Source organism: Talpa occidentalis, unplaced genomic scaffold, assembly GCF_014898055.3.
Source record: "Talpa occidentalis isolate TD23 unplaced genomic scaffold, MPIMG_talOcc4v2.1 talOcc4.12, whole genome shotgun sequence".
NCBI lineage: Eukaryota > Metazoa > Chordata > Mammalia > Eulipotyphla > Talpidae > Talpa > Talpa occidentalis.
The window spans coordinates 95,066,194-95,079,307 of record NW_023601212.1 but is presented as its reverse complement, the minus strand read 5'-3'; the positions used below and the strand labels follow the sequence as shown (position 1 = coordinate 95,079,307).

The following is a 13,114-nucleotide window of genomic DNA, read 5'->3' as shown; positions in this document are numbered from 1 at the left end:
ACCTGTGCAAGGCATTTCTATACACACTTCACATACATTTAACTTGGTTCATCCTCCCAATAACAAATTTATATCCTTTCAGAGGAGACTATTGAGATACAGTCCATCCAGAAGAGAATGTGTTATCTAGGAGTCCTGACCTTGGGGGAGTTTCTAGGCTTTCAATTCCATGAACTGGCTTTTGGGGAGCAGAGAAAACTTACAGGCCATGGAGGCCCATGTTTGTAAGTTTGGGGACCATCTGAACTGGGGTGGAAACTGCTTAGCAATCATCCCAGGCCGGGTAGGGTCACCATCAGTTCTAACAGTTTAAAAGAGAACTTTGGAGCCCTCGGCATCCTCTTCAAAGGTTTTTCATTTTTTAAAAAGATTTATTTTTATTTATGCATACAAGAGCTGGGGTACAGGTCAGGGGTGCCGGTGGGGGGGTGGAGAGGGTTCACCAGAGACAGGGTGGGGAGCAGGGCAGGCAGACTGACGAAATACACTGCTGAGGGGAGCAGCAGGCAAGACAGGTCTGCTGTGCCATGGTGGTTTCTCTCTGGCCGGCTGGGGATCGAGCTCATGCTGCAGAGGCTGGGGATTACTTCACAGTGTGGTGCTTAACCCCTTGCACCACCAGGGAAGCCCCCTTTTCACAGGTTTTAATGGTAAGCAAGGGAAACAAGCCAGCAGAGAGACAGCAACTTGAGCCCCTCTCCCCCAGCGTGATTCCACCTTTTTACCACTCCCTCCTAGGCACAGGTGTGCATACTTGCACATATGCAAGCACCCACGCTCCAGGTGTCCACAATCAGGCACACGTGCCCCATGTCCACACTGCCAAGCACCTTCTGCATGGACACAACCAAGGCCATAGGTGATAGCCACAGAGGCTGGTGGTGTAAACGGCCTGATTAACTCATGTACCCTACAGAACCCACCCTACAGCCTTGTTATTGACCAACTGTGTGTGTCCTTGGGGAAAGTTCTCTCCCCTCTGAAACTGTTGTTTTCCTCATCTGAAAAAACGAGGAATCCATCTCTTCCACATGGAGTTCCTGGGAGGGCTAAATGGATTAGTGAATGGATAACACCTGCCGCAATGCTTGGCCCATCAGATGTGATTTCCCTCCCTCGGCCACCTCCTGCATCAGGTGCGCTGCGTGATGTAGACACCTGGAGGGACACCCACAACTTCTGCGTGTAGCGTGGCATTTTTTCTGGGGAGAGTGCACAGGCTTGGAGGGTGGGCGGGCCAAGGTCTGCTGACATTGATGTTGCGGGTGAGCTAGGTAAGACCAGGATACAAGGTGAAGGAATAGGTAGTAGCAAGGGTCTTGATTTTATAGCATCTTGTTGACACAGACTAACAAACTCCTGCTAACTCACAGGCCCTTAGCCCAAGGCAGTCCTGAGCTCCGGACTCAGTTCCAGGTTCAACTCCTGTCTTGTTAGGGAGGCGGTTTCTTCATCTCCCTGAGTCTCCTGACTCAATCAGGCAGAATATTGGTAATGACCTTGAAATGCCCCCAATACACGCGTGCCCCTCTTAGGGAACGCCTGAATTATGTCAAGGCTTTACCCCCAGGGAGAAGTCACACCTTCTTTGTGCTGCCCAGCACCGGGTCCATTCTGGGCCTGTGTCCCATTCTCTTGTTCTCCACCATCAAAACCAGCCCACAGAGGAGAAAGAACTGGATATAAAAGTCGCACAGTGTTCAGGGCCCTCTGCGGGGTCTGGCACGGGGACTTCGTGTCATGAGGGAGCAGCATTTTCCTGAAGGCCCCACAGCCGGAGGAACTGTGGCAACTAACCTCCTAGGGGCAACTCCTCTCCCCTTGGTGAATTTGGGGAGAGGGGCAAACGGTCGCCGAGGTGCCGCGCCCTCAGCAGCAGGAGGGGCGGGATCTGGGGTGAACTGGGGGCTCCGGCTCGGGACCAACCCGGCGCCAGTTCCCAGAGGTGCGCCTCGGCGCCGGCTTCCTAGCCTCGCCACGCTTCCGTTTCACCTCTCGGGAGTGGGGAGGGTGGTCCAGAGTCCAGGGGCTGTTTGGGGGACGCGGGGGGCGGCACAAGGAGCCAGCCAGGGCGCCCCCGGCTGCCCTCGCGCCCCCGTCCCCGCGGCCGGGCCCGTCAGAGGCGCGCGGGGCCGGGACCGCGCGTGCGCACGCGCGCCGGCCGGCCAGGTGAGGAGGCTGCGGCCGCACCTGGCCCGGGCCCGCCGCGCCCCGGAGGTGGGCGGGACGGAGGCGGCGGCGCGCCCGCGGGGCCGCGAGCTCGGCGAGGCCCGGCCGCGGCGCGGGGCGGCTTCGGGGCGGCGCGCCCGGCGGGCTCCAGGCTGGGGTCCGCGCGCCGCGGGGGGCGGGAGCCGCGGGGCGCGAAGTCTCGCGAGATCGCGCGCGGCGGCGCTGGCGGCGGCGGCGGCCGGGAGGTGAGCGGCGGGCGGCGGCGGCCGTTGGGGCTGAGGCGGGGGTGAGCGCGGCGGGGCCGGGCGGGCGGGGGGCTGGGCCGGGCCGGGCCGGGCGGGCGGGGGGCCCGCGCCCCGGGCGGCCGGCCCCGCCCCGCGGAGCCGCCGGGTCCGCGCCGTCCGGAGACCCGCGCGGGGCGGCGGGGCGGGGGCGCGGGCCGCGGGGGGGCCGGGCCGGTGCGCCTGACCCCGCGCCCCGCTCGGGGCGCCCCCGGGCGCGCCCCGTCCCCCGGGCGAAGGGCTCGGCGCGCGGGCGGCCGCGCGGGTCCCCGAGCCTGCGCTCGCCCGGCTCCACCTCGGCGGCTCGGGCGAAGCGCCCCCGAAGGCGCCCCGCGGGAGCCGGGGAAGGGGCTGCGCCCCGGCCCCCAGCCCCGCGCCCCTCCTGCCGGTCCCCCCAGCCGCGCGGGGCGTCCGGGCGCGGGTTCCCGGGGGTGCGCGCCGGGCGGCGGAGCCCCCCGACGCGGAGTGCATGCGGTGTGGCTTTCCCGAGAGGGTCCCGCGCGGGCCGCGCGCCCCCAAGGGCCGAGGCCCCCTGCTCGGCCCGGCGCGGGAGCCGCCGTGTGTGCCCGGGACGCGGGGCCCGGCCGCGTGGACGTGGAGCCCCGGAGCCCAGGGCGTGCCGCGGGCGGAGGAAAGTTCCCAAGTTTGATTTTTGCTAAGCACGTGATTCCCTCTGCGGGGCGGTGGGGCTCGACCTGGCGAGCACCAGGGCCCCTCCCCTTTGCAGCAAACATTTGCAAAACCCACTTTCCTGCCCCGAAGTGAAATTCATCAGCAATATTACCAGCCTACACACAGTCGAAGACCATGGCGGTGCTGCAGTGGAGCTGCAAGGGGGAAACACGGGAGACCAGACCGCCCCTCACAGGCGTCCATTGCCTGGTTTCCATCCAGCCCAGGCGCCCGTGCAGGGACAGCGCGTGCACCGGGGCGCTTGCACCTGCTGCTGCTGAGTATGTTGGAGCTGAAGAGCCGTAAAAAAAACCTCAGGACTTTTTTCAAACAAGAAAACGGAAGAGCAAAGAGGTTGACGGGGACAAGAGATGGGGCATCTTAGTGTGGGGATAACCTAGATGGAATTAGGGGTAATATGCCAAGAGTAGCTGCAGCTGGTCAGCCAACACATACATCGTAATATGTTCCCTCCATACCTGTGGGTGCCATGTTTCCAAGCTGCATTGGAGGGCACCTTTTGTGTCGCAGGCTTGGAGGTACTGCTGCCTCGAGACACGCTGGTTTCCTGCCGCTTATCGGCGATGTTAATGAATAAAATATTAATTAGATGGAAATTATTTGATTCAGTGCCAGTATCTCACTCCCTGATTTAGATTATGTCAGATTATGTCGCTGCAGTTGCGTATTGCTTTAACAGTGCGTGCTGCGAGGAAGTGGGCAGTAATTTTCAGACATGAGTTATTTGATCTTAACTTTCCTCATTTCATTACCTTCCAAATTACAGGGGTCTCCCCAGCATCCCTTGTGAGAACTGCTCAGTGTTAGGTTCTACCGTGATCCCAGTGTATCGTGATTACTCTGGCTGGACATTCAAAATGTTCTTAGGACGGGGATGAATCTGAAGTATGTGCCTCTGTCCCATGCACTGTGTCAAGTCCAGCCTCCCAGCCCTCAAATACTAAATGTCAGTGGGGTCCCCCAGTCACTTTGATAATGAAGTTTGTCTCTTAGGGGACAGTACCACCCCCTTGGGATTCACTTTAAAGGAACAATCTCCATTGTCTCTTAATTATAGCAGGAAAGAGGGCAGAACTGGCAAAACAACTTATCATTGGGAAATCCTTCCCCTCTCCCCCTTTCTTAAGTATCTGATATACCAAAAGGCAGGCACTTGGCAATGACACTCATTGATTATTCTAGAATTTCTTTTTGAAAAATTTGCTTCATCTGATGGAAATGTTTAGAAATGTCGCCGCCTAAATAAACCCTTGAATCACTGAGCGGTTTGAGCTTAGAATGGAGTTGGGGAGTGACAGCAGTGATGTGTATAATAGCTAAAAAGGTTTGAATAGGGCCTCCCTGGTGGCGCAAGGGTTAAGACGCAACCTATGAAGCTATCCGCAGCCACTGCAGCATGAGTGGGGTGCAGCAGACCTCTCCTGACTCGCCCGCTGCTCCCCTCAGCAATGTGTTTCAGTCTGCCTATTCTGTTCCCTGCTCTGTCTCTGGTGAATCCTCACCCTGCCCCCACTCTGGCATGCACCCCAGCTCTTGTATGCATAAATAAATAAATCTTAAAAAAATTTTTTTTTTAAATAAAGGTTTGAACAGTTAATTTAAAAAAGTTAATGTGATCACCTTTTAAATAACTTACTTTTTTACTTAGTAATGCCCATTTTAGAGAACTTGTAAAATAATCACGCATGTCCTTCGTGCCCCTACTGTGATTCCTTACAAAATTCTTTTCATTTGAAACTCTCTTAACTTGCTGCTTAGATGAAAGGTAAAATTGAGTGAAGAAAGTTTAACTCAGACCATTACATAGCTACATCATAAGACAAATTTCTTCAACTATTGTTACATCTACAAAGGAAGCTTATTTTCCCTTTTACTAAATGGATAAATTGCTTCTTGCTGTAGCTTATTTAATGTTTATTGTCTGTAGCTTGTTACTGTTGAAAGGTGCTATAAAAACATGTGTAAGTAGAGATTGTTAAAATAGAATAATACCTTTTAATTGTCTGAAGATAGTTAATACTGAATACTTTTGGGTTAGAAAATTATCCAAATTGAAAGTAATTACATTTTATTACTTTGAGCAAACAATATCATGTTCCAGGGTTTATAAAAGGTCATCCTGTGGTTTCTTTCATTAAAAAAAAATTTTTTTTTAAACTATTTGGCTGTACAAATATTAAATAAATAATAAAAACTTTCCTGTTTTTAGATATGAGGGCTATTTTGTTGAATGGGCAAAAATTCATTCTTAACAGATGAAAATGCGCATATCTTTGAGTAATAAGTTATAATTAAGCTATTTCATTGATTTTTAAGATGCATCTCTGCAGTGGAACAGTATCTTAAAATTGGCTTGCCATGGTTTCATTGGTCACTTCTTTCTTAGCAGGCATAAAATATGTCTGAAAATTGATGGTATCTTAGATTCAGTGAAATAGGGAATATGTAGAAATTTTAGCACATTGATTGTTTAAGACCATCAGCTTTTTCTGAAAGATTAACTTGCATTATGAAGATACACAACATTTCTAGATCTTTCCATCTAAATTAGAATCTTTTGCTTGGAAGATTCCTGTAAAGACACCCTCCACCCCCGCCCCACATAGAATAAGTGGGAAATCTGTGTTTATAAATATAAGAACCATTTTTTGAAAATGTTTAGAAGGAAACAAACTGCTTGGTGAGTTTTCATGGTGAGCAGATGGTGTGGTTAGTGTGTTTGAGGTAAAGTATATCAGACAGTATAACCAGGTGATGAATATGTTCCCCTCTCTCCCCCATTCTGCAAAGTTTGTATGTCCACTAATAAATGAAACACCCTTAAACTGGATTTCAACAATTCATAGTTGTTGTTTTAAAGAGAAATATGTTTGAAAAGAAATCTCAAGATTTCTCAGGACAGAAATCTCAGGAAAGTCAACCATGGGAAGAATGTTTACACTTCTTCCTCAGGTGGACTTACGCTTTCCTAGCTCAGAGTGGTCCTGAACCAACAGCATGTCAACGCTGAGCTTTTTTTGAAATGCAGACTCTGGGACCCGCCCCCGACCTACTGAGCCAGAATCTGCATTTTAGCAAGATCCAGCTCCAAGTACTGCGTATGACCCTAGGAGAAGCACTGGGCCACATCATGCTCTTAAACTTCAGCGTGTATTGCAAGGATTGCTACCTGCTGCCCCCAGAGTCCTGCTTCAGTAGGCCTGAAGGGGCTTGACAGTTTGCAACTTTATCAGGTTTCCAGGTGATGCTGCTAATGGTTCAGGGACCATACTTTGAGAATCATTAGACCGAAGCCGCCTCATTGACCTCCCTAGTGTCCCGTCTAATTCCTCAGCCCTCGTAGCATTTATAGATTTTTATGATCATGTTTAGCTTGACTGAAGCAAAATTACATTGTTTTTAATAATTTTAAGTGGTGGCTATCTAGTTCTTACTAAAATTGCTCGTCAAAATCTAATTTCAGAGAAAAATAGTCCTTTTTTAAATGCTTGTTTGGCTCTGCTTTATAAGTGGTGTCTTTCTCTGAGTTACACTTTTAACATTTTAAAATTATTTTTGCATAAAGAAAAGATTCATAGGGTTCAAAAATTAAAATGGTATGTTGGAGGAGTCTAATTTCCAGTTTGTCTTGGTTTAAGCTGCCCCTCCCTGCACAGAAGACCTCTTCTCTTCTTCCCTATAGATCTGTGGTTTTCTTTGCACAGGGATGCTTACACGCGACACACACCCCCCTCCTTTGGATATGAGCTGAAGCACACTGTGTAAAGTATTCTACCCCTTGTTTTTTTCTTTTGGGATCTTTCCATATTAGTATATAGAAAATATTTATTGAACAGTTTCAAAATATTTCATTGTATATCCATGCCTTAGCTTTTTGAACTTGCCCCACAGATGTATATGTGATTTTTTTCCCAGTCTTTTACAATCATAGGAAATAACCTTGTACACATATCTCATGTATGTGAGGTGTATCTGTTGGATATTTTCCCAGAAGTAGGGTTGCTGGGTCAGTGAACTAGTATTTATAATTTTGATAAAATACTGCTCTCCTCCAGGCTATGGCATTGTGAGCTCTCGCAGATAATGCAGTAGAGTTTCTGTTTCACCACAGCATTTCCAATAGCCTCTGCTGCTCAACCTTTGGATTTGAATTGGTCTGATAGATGAAAAATGGCGACTCAGTTTAGTTTCAGTGTGCATTCATCATGAGTGAGGCTGAGCATCCTTTCATGTTTGCAGGCTAGTTCTGTTTCTTAATGAACTGTCTAGTCCTGCCCCTTGCACATTTTTCTTTTGGATTGCTTTTTTCTTATCAGTTTCCAGGAATTTATAAATTAGATTAACCCTTTGTAAGGTGAGTTGCAGTTTTCCCCTAAGTTTATCATTTTTTAAACTTACTTTCATGTGTTCTGGTGTAGAAAAGGCTCAAAGGTTTTTCTTTAAATTTAGACAGTTAATAGTAATCTTTTTTTAGTGTCTGGGTTTTGATTCACAAAAAGCGCTCCAAGAATTTGGAATTGCAGGTAGAATACCTGAAAAGAGCATGTTTTCTTGTAGATCTTTTGTGGCTTTATTTTTACATTTAAAACATTGACCCTGGTGTTCAGGGTGTGATGTATAGATTCAGCTTTACCTTTTCCATGTGGCTGCCAGCTGCCTACCCACTGTTTCAGAGTCCATCCTGAGTACATTTGTGTTGCATTGGGGTATATATCTGGGCTCTCTGTTCCATTCCATTGGTCTCTCTATACATATACCAGTACAATTACTGTTTTTTTTTTTTTTAAAGATTTACTTATTTATTTTTTTATACAAGCACCGGGTACAATCAGAAGCGTGGGAGGGTGAGAGAATTCACCAGAGCCAGAGCGGGGAGCAGAACAGGCAGACTGATGAAATACAGTCTGAGGGGAGCGGCGGGCGGCAGGAGAGGTCTGTGCGCCATGTGGGACCCTCCCCCAGTGGCTGGGGAGCAGCCGGGGATTGAACCGGTGCTGCAGAGGCTGCGGGCAGCTTCGCAACCCAGCACTCAACCGCTGCGCCACCGGGGAGGCCCCCAATTACTGGTTTTATAAAACATTTTAGTGTCTTTGAAAACTAGTTTCCTCTGTTGCCCTTTATTCTTGGCAATTCTTGCTTGTTTATTTTTCCATGTGAACTTTAGAATCATTTTGTCTAGTTCCAGAAAAAAAGTCCCTTAAAAAATGAGATCATGTAAATGTATAAGCTAACTTGGGGAGAATTTTTATCTTTCGAATATTGAATTTTTCTGTTCAAGAATATGGTATGTTTCTTCATTTGTTTGCTTTTATTCTTGAATTCTTTTAGAACATTTTAATGTTTTTCTCATACAGGTTTTGCCCATTTCTTGTTAAATTTATTTTAATTTTTTTTATCTTTATTGCTTTTGTGAGATCTTTATTTTTTCTAAGTGGTTTTGATTGTATGTATGAAGGCTGTTTATTTCTGTATAGAACCTGAAGTAGTAAAGAGTTTTTAATAGGTTGTAAATTCTGCAAAATCCCGAATAGGTATTTTTCCCTAAAAGAAGGAAAGCCTTGAGGGTCAACTTGCAAAGTATAGTTCTGTCGGCATTTATTAGCTCTGTGGACATGGGGGGATCTGTTTGACTTCTCTGAGCCTCAGTGTCCTAATCTGTCTTTGTAAGACTTTAGGAGATTAAAGACAAAATGTGAAATTTATCACAACTCAACTCAGTCCCCACTGGTGCTAACATGGGTGGTGATTGCTGTTCTTTTTTCTACTCTTGCCCCTCTCACCTTTAAAAGAGAAATTAGAGACTGTCATAAAAAGATACTAGAATTGAAGTTAAAGCTAAGTTCTGAACCAATTTGATGAGGATAATCAGTATATTGAGGACAGAACCAACTTAGCCCAGCACTGAGGCCCCCTCCTGTTTTCCAGCCTTACCACTCACTGCCTGCCCGCTTGGATGCACTCTAAAATGAGGCCCTGTGTTTCCTGTAACACTGTCCATTCCACCCAGAAGATTCCGCTACTTAATTCTACTAGTTCAGATATACTACACTGCACCCAGTAGAAAACAGCAGGTCTGCCCTGCAGCTTGGGCCTGGAGAGACTATGTCTGCCCTGCCCACCAAAGAGTGTCCAGCAGAATACCTGGCAAAGAATAGACAGACACTCAGATATTTACTAAATAAACAAATGAATAATTTGACTTTGTTTTTCCTTTTGCCTTCAGTTCTCTGTGTCACCAGTGCTCTGTAAGCCATTGGTGACAGGGTCGCGGGGGTATGCCCACTCATGCTAGTAGTAGTGATAACAAAATAAATAGTGTTGGTGTGGAGGTGGGCCTATACAAGATTTACTCTAGAAGAGCATATAATAAAATAAAAACAATAATTAGCATTAATTGAACATTTGCTATATTCCAGGAGCTGTTTGAAAGTCTCTGATGATGATTATCTCATATGAGCACTAGCTTTCCTGAGTTGGATGCTATTATAGAAATCCCAGAGGTTTAAGAACTTGCTCAAGATTCTACCAACTTGGAAATGGTAGAGCTGGGATTCAAAGGTAGATGCCCAGCGTTACAAACCCACTCAGCCTGGTCCAGTGCTTTACGCCAGTGTGCTGAACCATCACTTAGAGGCCCTTGAACAGTTTAGGAAATGGCATGGAATCATACCTGCCACTTCTCACTTCCCTTCCCAACCTTCCATTTTAGTAATGCGTTCTTCCAGTTTCCCTCAGTTTCCATGTTGTCTGGGAAGCTGCCTCTGGCCACCCTGCCTGGCACGTGGTAGGTGTTCATCCAAAAGTCATTTTTACTTTTTCTTTTCTTCCAGGTTCACAGTCAAGGTGCTAAGAAAGAGAATGTAAGACAGGAAGATAGTTAAATCTTTACTGAGGTAAGTTTTTTGTATTTTTTTATTAAAAGAAACCTCGCTGTCTTCTCCACAATCCATTTTGTAACGATATAAGAGGTGATGGTTTTAGGAGTGTTTAATATGTTCACAGAGCCTGGGTCCCAAAGGTGAATGCCAGGAGCATGGTCTGTTTGAATAAGGTCATTTGACTTTCCTTAACTCTTTGAATGTACTCTTAAAAATTCCTGCATTGAGGCCTGGTACTGAGAATGTGATCCTAGGTGATTCAACTGCTGGGAAACCCATAAGCTCCTGGGAGATTGTTACACTTGCAGCGGTTAAAGTTGAAACCGGTTTTGGCACAATAGCAACACTTCTTTTTCCGAAGTGAAAATTTGTTTTATTTTCTTTTTATAAGAATCCCACCCATATAAAACAACGTAATAAACACCTAGTTCCTACCTTCTAGAAGTAACTGCTCTTAAAATTTTTGTGAACATACTTTCAGAAATTTCCTTAAGGATATAGAATTATTTATATACAAATCTTTAAATGAATTCGTTTGTACAAGATGGTGGTCTTTTTAATGTTGCAATATATTCTGTGCATGTCTAAGTGTGAGTAAACATAGGTGATCATTCACTGCTACATAATGGGCTATTGTTCAGCGGTATCATACTGTATTCACTCATCATTTTGATGGCCATGTATATTTTGCCTGCTTTTTCTTTCTTGTGGATTATGGTGTGTTGGTCCACTTCATACTTGCATCATAATATCCTTCTTTGTTTATCTTCCTAAAACTATGACTACTGGGTCAAACATGAGACCCGTTTTAAATGTTGATACATATGGTTAACTGCTCTCTGTAAAGATTACCCATTTATACCCGCCCTCCACCGCAAGTGTGTTTTATTCAACAGCCAATATGATACCTGCACATACATGGCAGTTGCATCAATTTTGAAAGAATTAATGGTGTATGTTGCTATCATTAAGTTAGAATTAATATGCAAATACATAAAGTTAAGTAAGAAGTTTAAAATTTCTAGGAAAAGAAAACTTAGCATCTTTAATTATTGTATACAGTAAGTCCAAACATGCATTCTCCCTTAACATTTAGTGATGTTTTGTTTGGACTGTTGATTTGGACAATATCCCATTTATTTTCACAATCACGTACACTACAGTGTTGTAAGTCTGCTTTTTGTTTGTTTTTTGTTGTTGCTCTTGGTCAAAGTAATTATCTACACTGGATAAGATGCTAGGTCTTATTAAAAAATCCAATTTATTATAATATAGGAATATGTAGTATGTAGGAATATTTAATAATTATTACATTTCATATTCTAATATAGGAATATTTCATATTATAAAGTAGGAATATTGTTCAAAATTATGTTATTTGCAGACAAGAATAAAGTTAATGACTCCAAACACTTTTAATTATAGTAGAGGAAAACTGAGCCATATTTTAATTGTGCAGTTCATTACTTATTAAAGATAAAAGTAGAGAAATAGCTTGCCAGCCTTGAGAACAATGTCTAAATCTCTGTACAGTATCCTTACCTATTAACCTTCTGTGATGCCAAGCCAGTGTCTACCTTCTAGAAATAAGACAGCTACAAGAACCAGAAAGGATAGAAGAGTTGTGCAGACTCTTGTTTCCTGTTTTGTTTCCACTGGAATGTGGATTGCATTCTGAATGCCTACGCTGCAAAGATGCTGGCACTGGTGATTTGAAAATTAAGTATCAGGCTCACCTGCTTACTGAGCCCATCCTGGGTGAACGCCTTTCCTAGTAGAATAACAGAGGACTCACATAGGATAGTGGGAGAAAACTGAATCCAGGTGTCCTGTTACTTCCCCTTCTACTAACTTCTCATCCAACTGGGGACAAAACTTAACCTCTAAGATAAAGTGTGAGCTAGTTTTAATTAGTGTTTTAGCTAGTTTTAATTAGTGTTTTAGCAGCAGTGAAAATACTTATAAAAGATTAACCCCGTAGCAGTTTTTATTTGTACTTACTTGCTTAGCACCCCTTTCTCAGTAAATAAAGTTAAGTCTAAGGTGTTTTGAAAGGAAATTACTGAGTCTTCGTTAGCAGGGTCTAGATGAGATGATACGGATTTTCCCCTCTAATATATTGTGGCTAATTGCATGATCTTTTATTTGTTTGCTCAAATGACCAAAGGTTCTGGGTTCTTGAATTTCTTTTAGGAATTTGCTTTTATGGTAGCTTTCATTTTACTGATGAGTTAATTTCTTTAATCACACGCTTTAAAACCCTAATTCTAAAAATAGTCATGGAAAGTGAGGAATTACTAGTAGTAGTTGAACCAAAGTCTTCATTAAAATCACAACTTCATCATTTATTTCTCCTCTTAAAGGCATGTCTAAAAAATTTTATACTAAAACAGATTTTAAGACATTCTTGTGTATTTAATGGGTTGGATTTTGTGCATTTGTAACAGTTTCTTCCTATTTTAGGCATAAAGCTTAAAGTTTAGACTGGCAGTATGAGTGGTTATTTGATTGGAAAGTTGGAAGGAGAAGTTTTGTCTTCATATGCAGAATTTGTGGTGCTGGAATATTCAGATGAAACTTTTACAGTCAGGGTGAGAGTCCTGAACTGGATTGGGAGAAAAAGCATTTTTCGTAAGTGCTTGTTTGCAGCATAGCTAGTACCTCCCAAGCAAAACCAGCACCCCAGGTTTGCTTCTGTAGTTTCTGTCACGAGTTGGTCTCTCCCAGAAACATCATTAGCTCAAAGCCTTAGGGATAGGGTTTTGGAAAGAGGAGCTGAGGGTGGTCCTCTGGGCCACAGGTTCCATCATGAGCGCAGCGCTCCAGCCTCTGAACCTCCCACCCCCCCCCGCCCCCCAAGAGGCCTTCCTTTCTGACCTCAGCAGCTTTGCCTTGTGTGGCATGGTGAGCCTGGGCAGGTGAGTGTAGATGCTCACCTGAAGGAGCCTCCCGTGTGGCCCATCACCATAATCCCTTCCACATCACAGCATGTGTCACAAATGAGGAAATTCCACACTAGCTCGCTCTTTGTGCCAGTTTGTTCAGAGGACACTTAGTTCGTGGTAAGGGCTGTGTTTGTGTATGCTAAAACTA

At 45.4% G+C, this 13,114-nt stretch overlaps 1 protein-coding gene across 5 annotated transcripts in view; it reads left to right on the top strand.

The window, feature by feature from the left end:
• Positions 1 to 13,114, top strand: part of MRTFB (myocardin related transcription factor B) — a 224,701-nt gene that overhangs the window by 57,906 nt on the left and 153,681 nt on the right. For 2 of the 5 annotated variants that reach the window (XM_054693827.1, XM_037507576.2), the window contains one exon: positions 9,974 to 10,036. The gene's annotated coding sequence lies outside the window, so the exon portion shown is untranslated. Of the gene's footprint in view, positions 1 to 2,386; positions 2,415 to 9,684; positions 9,702 to 9,973; positions 10,037 to 12,890; positions 13,084 to 13,114 lie in introns of those variants that run through there. The other 3 variants (XM_037507575.2, XM_054693828.1, XM_054693829.1) reach the window with 3 other exon arrangements.